Source organism: Silene latifolia, chromosome X (genome assembly GCF_048544455.1).
Source record: "Silene latifolia isolate original U9 population chromosome X, ASM4854445v1, whole genome shotgun sequence".
Lineage (NCBI taxonomy): Eukaryota > Viridiplantae > Streptophyta > Magnoliopsida > Caryophyllales > Caryophyllaceae > Silene > Silene latifolia.
Window position 1 is genome coordinate 43811054 of NC_133537.1, and position 10813 is coordinate 43821866.

Genomic DNA, 10813 nt, shown 5'->3' on the forward strand with positions numbered 1-10813 from the left:
AGACTCAAGATCGATCCCAAAGCACCCATGTCATGTTTCTCAACATTCGTGAACTCATTTGTCCACTCCTTAAGATGGTTTTCAAAAGCATCCATAATTTTGAAATTTTTTGAAGATATGAGAGCTTTTATGTGATAGACGAAATAAAGATGAAGGAATTGTGTGAATAAAAGCTTCCCCGAAGTCTCTATTTATACTATTTAAAATTTCCTAATATCTGTCAAAGTCTGCCAAGCTGGGGAAATGACGCAGCAGACGCTACGCCTCTTCGAAGAGTCGCAGCTCTTGTTGCGCCTCTTCCCCAGGCCTTTTTCCATGATTTTCAATTTTGGATCTTTCCCAATTTGCTTTTTGCTATAATTTCCTATTCCTATAGGGTACTATTTTGGCAATTCCGTCAAATTACCAAGTTTTATGTTTCCTAATTATTTTCGGGTTCGCTTTTCGAGACAAAGTCGACATTTTCGCCAAACAAGCACACTTACCCATGTTATTTTATTTTCTTTTTTTAGGGGAATCATTTCACTCCTCGTTTTCAATACATTTCACACTTATACATTTCTTTTTAATTTTTTTTAGGGAGTAGCCCTCCCTACCGTCCGGTCATTTTGCTCATTTCTGGGCATTTTTTTCTATGCATTCTTTGACATTTTTCATTTTCTGCTCATTTTCGGGCACCTTGTTTTTTTTTCCTTTTTTCTCATTTTGTGCCAATTTAAGCCACTCATATGTTATGTGTTTTATGTGTAAATTCTATGTAAATTTCGGCAGCATGACGGCACAAACTGTCACCTATCAAACCTGTTTTTAAGCTAACCTGCAGAAATAGCAAACACCCAGCAGCAATGGCACTCAGGCCATCATATATACAACGAAAATGCGATATATACATCAAACTGGGGGCTCTCGCCCAAAGCAGGTCCGAAAAATCCGAAGTAAGGTCCAAAATGTACAAAATGTATACAAGAAAACAACGCAAAAAGGAAAAGCAGCTAGTCCTGGTGGCCACTCAACTCAGCTACGGTCGCCTCGAGAGCAGCGATCTGAGCGTCTCTGACCTCCAACTCCCTCAACAGGCGAGCTGTCTTCTCCCGGGACTGTGCCAGCTCGCTCTCCAGGTAACGCTCTCTCTACAAATGATGAAGAAATGCCTCATTTTCAATCATTTCACTAAAACGCAAGAAGTTGTGATAAAGTTTTAAACATAAAATAAGTAAGAGAATGAGAGGTTCATACCTGTCGTCCCCAGCCACCAACAAGTGCCTCGATGGCCGTGGCTCGCAGCCGGTTGGCAGTCCTCCACAGTGCCACGTACTGAGACGGTGCCATCTGCATTTGAATAACAAAAAAGTCCAAAAAAAGCGGAGGAAAAGGAACAAACGCATTCTTATGCAATAAAAGCAATAAAGACAGTCAAAACTGGGGGCTTACCCTCCTCACTAAGTGCTGCCACTCCTCCAAGCCAGCATCCGTCACCTCCTTGCCGAAGTCACGGATCTCCGAGATCGTCGTCATCCCTGCCGTGTCAGTGTACTCGAGTGTCTCTGGGTAAGCTGGGGGCTCAACGCCTGCCAACTTGATCTCCTACAAGGATCAAAGGGCTCTTTACTTGATGATCGTACGTCGTTTGTCAAATCGAATTCAAAAGCAAAGAAAAGGTAATGTACTTACCACGATCGGCCAGTACGCCAACCTCCGGTGAACGAACTCGGAGTACTCCCCGCCAAGAAGAAGAAGGGCGTCACCGCTCGCGTCCGCCAAGTCAGCCTCTCTCTCGGCGTCAGAAGGCTCCCTAAAAATCATCCGTGGAGGATCGATGGAAACTGTGAAGGTGTCACGAGAGCACTGCCTAGTCAAACGCTCGCCCAGGTACCACACAGGTCCCATGGGCGTCCTCAACAACAACCGACTCGAGCTCCTAGGATGAAGGACCTCAGCCACGAAAGGAGGAGCGTCAGGGTAGTCCTCTGAAGGTCTGGGCACCCACTAAAATAAGGAAACGAGGGGTCATTCCTATGATCGGCTCTAAGCGGGAAGGGGGTCATTCCTATGATCACTTCTAAATAAAAGACATAAATAAAGAAAGGTAATCAAATAAGGATCAAGGGTACTTACGTTCTCCAACTTCAGGGCATTCACGCCCCATCGACAGACATCGTAAGAAGAGTGCTGGAGCATCCTACGGTACACCAACTAGTCTCTCAGGACAGGGTACGCCCTCGGCTCAGGCTCCGTCCTCTTGGGCGCGAAGCTGGGAAAGTAGGAGTACACCCACGTCTGCAGACAAGACAATCATTTATTTTTCTATGACGATGATCTTTCATAATTCAATAGAAACAAAGAAAGGAAGAAATAATGATCTTTCATAAATACAAAGGAAAGGTTCATACCTCCAACAAGAGTGCAGGACCGACAGTAGAAGGAGAAGTCCCCTTCTCCATCAGCTCAGGACGTACCATGTGAAGGAATTGTAGATCTATATACATACTAACATACTCATATATGTCTAAATTAATTTGTCATAAAATTAAATACGGATTTTATGCATGCAAACATTAACAAAAGGAGATAAGAAAATCAATTTCTCACCATGTGAAATTCGGTTTTATGGGCACTAACAAATTCACCTATTTGTTATATCTTGAGCTTTCCAATAATGGATAAACATACAAAAATCCCAAAGTAGAGATTCTCCAATTAGTAGCACCCAAGACAATCCCTTAATCCCACAAACTAACATGTACTAGATGTTTATATTGTGGTTTACCTTAAATTTGATTACTAATACTCATATATTACTTTGATAATTTTAGTAATCTTACATGAACAATTTTTAGATTAAATCTCATCTTTTTGATGAAGATTTAAAGAGAGAGAAGAGAGAATATTCATGAACATTTTGCATGTTGATAGAATGGTAGTATGAGAATGATGGAAAGGAACCAACACTACTCAATTAAGAGTAGTGTGTGCCGCCCAACACCTACCCAAAAAGCATTATTGCTTTTCTTTTTCTCTTATCAAAAATAGTAGGTGTGTAAGATGTGTAAGACTAGTTGTAGGTAGGCATCATTATGTTTGTTTTATCAAATAAAATAAAATAAAACAACCAAAACCCACTAACACACCCTCCATTTTCGATCCATATACTTAAAATGGACTACCATTTTATTTTGTCAATTTGTCATTTGTCATACAATATGTCACATGTTGTATGATACATGTTATTAATTAATTTAATGCATATTTATCACATAAATATCATTTCATGAATTAATTAAATTACATACAACAAATTGACAAGTGATACTTGATCACATAAATAAAATGGGTCATATAGTTATAATTCACAACTTCTTGTAATTATAATTAACCATTCCTTCTTATCTTTATTGTTTCTCAAACAATAAATAATTTTAGCAACAAAGCATTTTATTACTAAAATAAATCTTATTTAATCCCATTACAATAAGATATCAATATTCTCTCTCACAAAACGAATTGTTCCTTTTTAAGGAATTAATTAATCTGTATCGGTATACAACTAATTAACCTTTTTCAATTAAGGGAATCGTCCTTTAGGTGTGACCTCAAGGGATCAACTGATCACCACCGTCGCACGACAATAATGTCAAACTCTAGCCTTGACCAATCATTACCGATATGTGTGGACCGATTGACTATATATGTAATGTATCATCGCTTCCGTATTCTTGAAATGAGATTTAATAATGATATTTAAATCATATGATCGCACTATTGTTGAGGACACATTTCCCAACAATCTCCCACTTGTCCTCGACAAGTGTGCGTCACCAATTCTCTTGTCCTATTACTATCTCCCACTCAATGCAAGGTGTCTTTCGGGTCGTACTTGCAAGTGATCATATCGAGAGTGGTTTCCTCGATCTGGAGAATAACTGATTGACCGGAATTTATCCACCATGGATACCTTCCGAGCGTGGCCATGCATTTCATTCATTACTCCTCGAGTGGCCATGAGATATTGTTTTAACCCTGACAAGGGGGTGGATAATTCATATCGCACTTATTCCCTTCGACTAGCCACAGCCATCATAACCCAAAATATGCCCATTTGACCCCATTTACGAAGGTCGTAGTAACACAAATCAAAGTTAATCTGAAACTGTGCCATCTTAGGAGAACAGTCTTTAGTCAAAAGAATCGACTCATTAGAATACTATAGTAGCTCTCGCCACGACCAGGCTTTATAAATTTGCCAGAACTCTATAAGCGGTCACTGCCCGACAAAGTGTTCCTAACAGTCTGCCTATGTGATCGACTAGTCATCTCGCATGACTCTATGGCACTTGAACTTGCCATCAATCGCATCACACTCTAGTCACTTCGAGACGTCACCTCATACAAGTGACTATGGGCGAATACCATGCTAATCCGTGTTCACTTTAACGGGGTTCAATTGTCTCTACAACCCGTTTGGATGTAACAAATTATAATAAAAGAGTTTTAAAGTAAAACTCGAACGACAAATGCGATTATCACATATGAATAGTCAATGCTTGATTACTATTTCATGTTCTATAATCTAATTTGATCTTGTATGTAGTTTGTTCATTTCAATTCAGTTGAAATGACATGACTCATCATGTTTATCCTTTGAGAAGGCTTTGGTTAGTAGGTTTTATCAACTTCTTGTACCTTATTCAACCTTACTACATACTCATTTTCCTTTGTAATGTATACATTTGCATCACAAAACTTTCTGAGTACGTGTCGAGATTCAATCAAGACATAGGTCCTCTAGCCTAAGAATAGCTCCCACTGTTTTCACAGTGTGCGGGACTCATCCTCTTGCACATCTCATGATTGCAAGTGTACTCAATTTTCGTTATAAACATTTCTCATTGTTCTTTATTGCCTAGAACGATTCTAGAAAATCTACTTCTTAATTAACATTGCCACAATGGTATCTTAACCATCCTAGTGTGTTTTGATTATGGTTTTGTCGGAAACCATGCGCAATCTCAATTGTCAATTGTCACTTGTGTAACACCCTTACACAATATTGCATCATAAACACTTTGCTTTACTTCCTTAATGCTTCTACAAGCACTTAAGGGTAATCTTTATAGCTTACTTGGTAAAGATTACTTAAATTCGATTTTTGAAAACAATTCATCATACTCAAAGCATATGAAGTGTTATACATCATTTCTTTTTAATTGATTCGGCAGCGGAAGCAAATGAAATCAATCAAATATGTTCAATTTAATTGAACTAGTCATGAATATTATCAACATAAGACTTCTTACTGACGCTAATATCATGTGGATTTATCTTCAAAAATCCGGATATTCAAGATGTATTATAATACTCCAAAAGTCTTAAATCATTCTCAATGATCAATATGTCATCCACATATCGGACTAATTAAAAATTCCGTAACTCCCACTAAACTCCATGTATAAACACAACTTCTCGACTTATCGAGAAATGTTTTATCACATGATCAAAATGTTGACTCCAACTCATTGATGTCCTACTTAAGACCCTCTCTTAAGTTTCACATTATCTTAGGATTGCAAGAATCTAATAAACTCATGACATGTATTGAATACATTCCTTCTATTGAAGAAGTGGGTTTTAGATTCACTCGCCATGTATTTCATAACCTCATAATGAAACACATCCCTAAGAAGATCCAAATAGACTTAAGCATTTCAATTAGTGCAAAACCCTTTGCAACCAATCTTGCTTTGAAATATTAGTGCAACACCCATTGTCACTAATCAAGCCTTTTATTTCGGATTTTCATGGCTCTAAGCCTTGTATTGAGTTGTGACTTAAACACTCTTATGTAAGTCATATGTTCATTACTTTCTAGAAGTAATCAACTTGAATCAAATAATTTCTTTTGTAAGTTATAAGCTCTTTACTTTCTTAAAAGTAGCATGAATTCATCATTTTTAATAAGTGACGAATTTAACCTCCTAGGTTTTGAAGAAACAATGTCTTACACAAAACGTCTCATGTAGCCAAGAAAGACCAGTTTCTTGAGACATAACATTCTTTGTGGCTCTTGAATAATTTCTCCCACTCTGTCTTCTAGAAATAAACTTGTATTTTTAGAAAGACAGCTTCACGAGCCACAAACCCGTCGTACTCGTGATAATTGAAAAGGGAAAAATGAGCATTCGTTTCTTGTGAAAACTTACAAACATGGTACCCTTACCATTTCATATCTCATATGATTCGATTTAGTGGAAAAATAATTTAGACAAAATGATAAAATCCCCAAAGGGATCAAGTAACTCAAAATAACTTGATCGAAGTCCAAACCTTATCGAATAGCGTTTGAATTCTTATCCAATCATACATTATCCCATAATGCGTGTTAAGAGAGATTAACTTATGATACTATATCATATTTCATTTGGCTTATATCAAAGTCTTCACTTTGATAATCCCATCACGATTAAATCGTGATTCCTCGAACTCTTTAAACTTCTTCAAAGATTTCTCTATTTACCTTATTAAGTGAACATATTAGTGTCAACTTAAATCGTTGGTAAAAGAAAATGATCAACCTATTCTGTATCAATGATTTACATTCTCGATCTCCTTTTCAACCAAAAGGCACGAGATATCTTGCTTTGAATACAAGATACGCATATACCATTAACAATCTAATGGTTTCAAGAGTACTTGATAACTCTTTGCGTTCATCATTCCAAAATTTAAGGTTTAATCTTGGGTTACCAATTTGAGTCTTGCATCATCTTCATGATATATCATTCTAGTTTGGTTTAGAATATAATCACCTTGATGATGGGCTAGCCATTCATCAAATCATGGTGTATAGGGTCACAAAAGTGAAACCTCTTTTGTATCTTAACAAGTTTATATCCTTATTTAGAGTTTATGCACTTAATAGTCATAATTAAGTACAACTTTAAATCCGAAAACTAGATTTAGTACACAATGACTCTATCTCATGACTTCATTGTTGCTAGTCGTCATATTCTAATCATCCTATGTATCAAACATAATGATGAAAACCACCACCAGTTTCTAATATTGACGAAGTAGTACTAGCAAAAATTATGTTTAATCAAATAAACATTTAACGAAGAAGATCCCATTAGATGTCCCACAACTAACTTGTTGATTCTTCAATAATTTGGGGTAGTTTCCTTTCTCGTGTCCAACATTTAAGACAATGGAAACTTTATCGGTCGGGATTGATAGGTTTAGTATCGTTATTCTCAACAACTTTACCTTTAACATTACCTTGTATCAATTCCATTATAATCTTTACTTCTTGAACCTCGTCCTCATCTTAACGGTTTAGAGAATGCTCCCACTTATTTCAATGAGTCCTTGCTTCGAGAAGCAAAATTGAATTCATGAAGATTACTCTTCATTTGTTCGTTTTAGTCTTAAAACTTTCATTGAAGTGGTTGTGTTATTTTGGTCAATTACGAATTCTGACAAAACTAATTACCAAAATAATTTATCGCTTCAAGGTACTTAATTCACTTAAGTATATGAAAACAATCCATTGTAAGTAGAAGTGTTAGTCAAGAATCAAAAACCTGTTTGATAATGAATAACTTTAATCTATACTCTTTACAAGAGATCCTTAGCAATGGTTCATTCGAGGTCTTTAGAAGAAAATTCATATTTTGTCTTTAGTTACGATGTTTTAATGGAGATTTGAATCAAAAATGAAATGATATCATATATAGTGGTAAAGAAATAGAACAATATAATAACGGAATATTGGAAAACTTAACATTTATCGTTTTAATAATACTTGTAAATAACAAGTAAAGCATTTACATAGTGACCTCTACCCAACTATGATAAATGATTCCAAGACCCAAATTCATATTAACTTAGGCACGGCGTAGCCGATGCAACCTTCATCAATATAACTCGGTAGATTAACTTTTTAATCGATTCTACTTTTAGAACTCTTGGTCGATAAAATTACTCTAATGTTTATCTATATCCCAAAACACATCAACAAGGGCACGGGGTAGCCGATGCAACCCTTATCAATAACTTTTGTTGAGTTCAATCCAAATTTCGAATAAATGTGTCCATTGTCCAAACCCACATTAACTTAGGCACGGGGTAGCCGATGCAACCTTCATCAACATGAATTCGGTGGATAGACATTTATCACCCATTTCCCCTACGTAACAAGGTTTGTACCCCGGGGTAGCCGAGCGCACTCCCTCGCGAAATAGGTTTTCATGGTTTCTACTATTTGGTAAGGCTATGTCTCAATTAATTGTTTTAGCGAGAGGTCATGTCAATTTATTATCTATCACGTTTTAAGTGAACTAAAGCGGTGAACTACGATAATTTAAATTGACACGGTCGATAAACTCGATGAAAGAAAATGCATGTTTTAGTTATGGTGATTTAGCGATGCATGTGACATAAAATAAAATGCAAGCATAAAGATAAATAAATTCTAGTATGGCCTTTCCTAAAATAGAAAAACTATTTAACTATTACATATTCGGAAACCAACTCCATTGGTCCCTTGATCTTCGGTTGAGGCACGCATCTCGAGATAACACCGTCTTTATGTATCGCCATTCTTGAAGAAATCCGTCTTCGGGAACTCCGGAATGAATAAAATTACATAATAAATTACATAATTTCCTATTATACATTTGTAACTAAAAAAAAAATATTAAATTACAAAACGGGGATACGAGATCACAATAAAATTACAACCGAATCGATATTCCCATACATTTCGGGAAATACCAATTAAAATCTAAGGCCATACTAAGTAAAATTACATAATTCAAAATTACATAAATTAAAATTATGACAATCATAAAGAAAATGCAGCATTATAATATGTATGAACATGCTCAATTTTATGCTAAATCGCCTTTAAATAGCCAATATCGTATATTACTCGGTTTTTACGGATTTGCGTGATTTCAACATTTTATAATCACAAAAATACATAAACTCATATTTATGCATAAGTTAATTACCCTAACCTCTTAGGACTCAAAATTTAGTCTTCACTAATAATTTGACCATAATTAACCTATATTTATAGAATTGTTCATAAATGGACCAAAAATTACAAAAATAAGCTATAAACTTCAAATAAATCACAAAATTTCAAATAAATTCAAAATTTGAAATTTAAACTCATGAACATTCTGGAAAAATACCATGACACTCATAATGTTCAAAATATTAGGTTAAAAATTTCGAAATTTTTCGGGAAAAACAATGTTGCGGTTTATCGATTTTTAATAAAATAATCATAAAAACATGGAAAAAATATTTTCATTAACTTTTCAATTTTAGATCTCAAAAAGATAATAAAAAGCAACATTAGACGTTTTTCCTAAGTCATAGATTATGTTTTATTAATTTTCCACTAATAATGTCACTATTTATGCTATTTTTCTTCAAAAATCCATAAATGATGCAAAAAGACTTCTTTATAGCCAATTATTTTACACACATCTTGTAAAATTGCATGTGACAACATATTAATTTTCTATGACCAGATTCGAAATTTAACTCATATTAACCTATTTTTCACCTAAATCCGAATTTAATAATGAAAAATTCATTTTTCGAGCATAACAAGTCCAAAAATTATGAAAATTTACAGGTTATCTCAAAATAATATATGTGACAACATATCCAAAAATCAATGGAAAATTCGAAGTATAGCTAATTTTAGACCAAAAATGACATTTTTACTCATAAAATCATATTTAAATGCCATTATTGTATAATATGAACAATAAAAATCCGAAAAATTAACCAAAATATCCTAAAACATTTTAGGACCAGAAATATTAACATGCATGGATTAATTTCGTGATATATCATAATAACACAAATTTTACAAGTTTTATTTGTTATTCTTATAACTCGGAAAAACTTTTAACCGATTTGCATGCAAACAACCGTGGCTCTTGATACCGATTGAAGGAATTGTTGATCTATATACATACTAACATACTCATATATGTCTAAATTAATTTGTCATAAAATTAAATACGGATTTTATGCATGCAAACATTAACAAAAGGAGATAAGAAAATCAATTTCTCACCATGTGAAATTCGGTTTTATGGGCACTAACAAATTCACCTATTTGTTAGATCTTGAGCTTTCCAATAATGGATGAACATACAAAAATCCCAAAGTAGAGATTCTCCAATTAGTAGCACCCAAGACAATCCCTTAATCCCACAAACTAACATGTACTAGATGTTTATATTGTGGTTTACCTTAAATTTGATTACTAATACTCATATATTACTTTGATAATTTTAGTAATCTTACATGAACAATTTTTAGATTAAATCTCATCTTTTTGATGAAGATTTAAAGAGAGAGAAGAGAGAATATTCATGAACATTTTGCATGTTGATAGAATGGCAGTATGAGAATGTTGGAAAGGAACCAACACTACTCAATTAAGAGTAGTGTGTGCCGCCCAACACCTACCCAAAAAGCATTATTGCTTTTCTTTTTCTCTTATCAAAAATAGTAGGTGTGTAAGATGTGTAAGACTAGTTGTAGGTAGGCATCATTATGTTTGTTTTATGAAATAAAATAAAACAACCAAAACCCACTAACACACCCTCCATTTTCGGTCCATATACATAAAATGGACTACCATTTTATTTTGTCAATTTGTCATTTGTCATACAATATGTCACATGTTGTATGATACATGTTATTAATTAATTTAATGCATATTTATCACATAAATATCATTTCATGAATTAATTAAATTACATACAACAAATTGACAAGTGATACT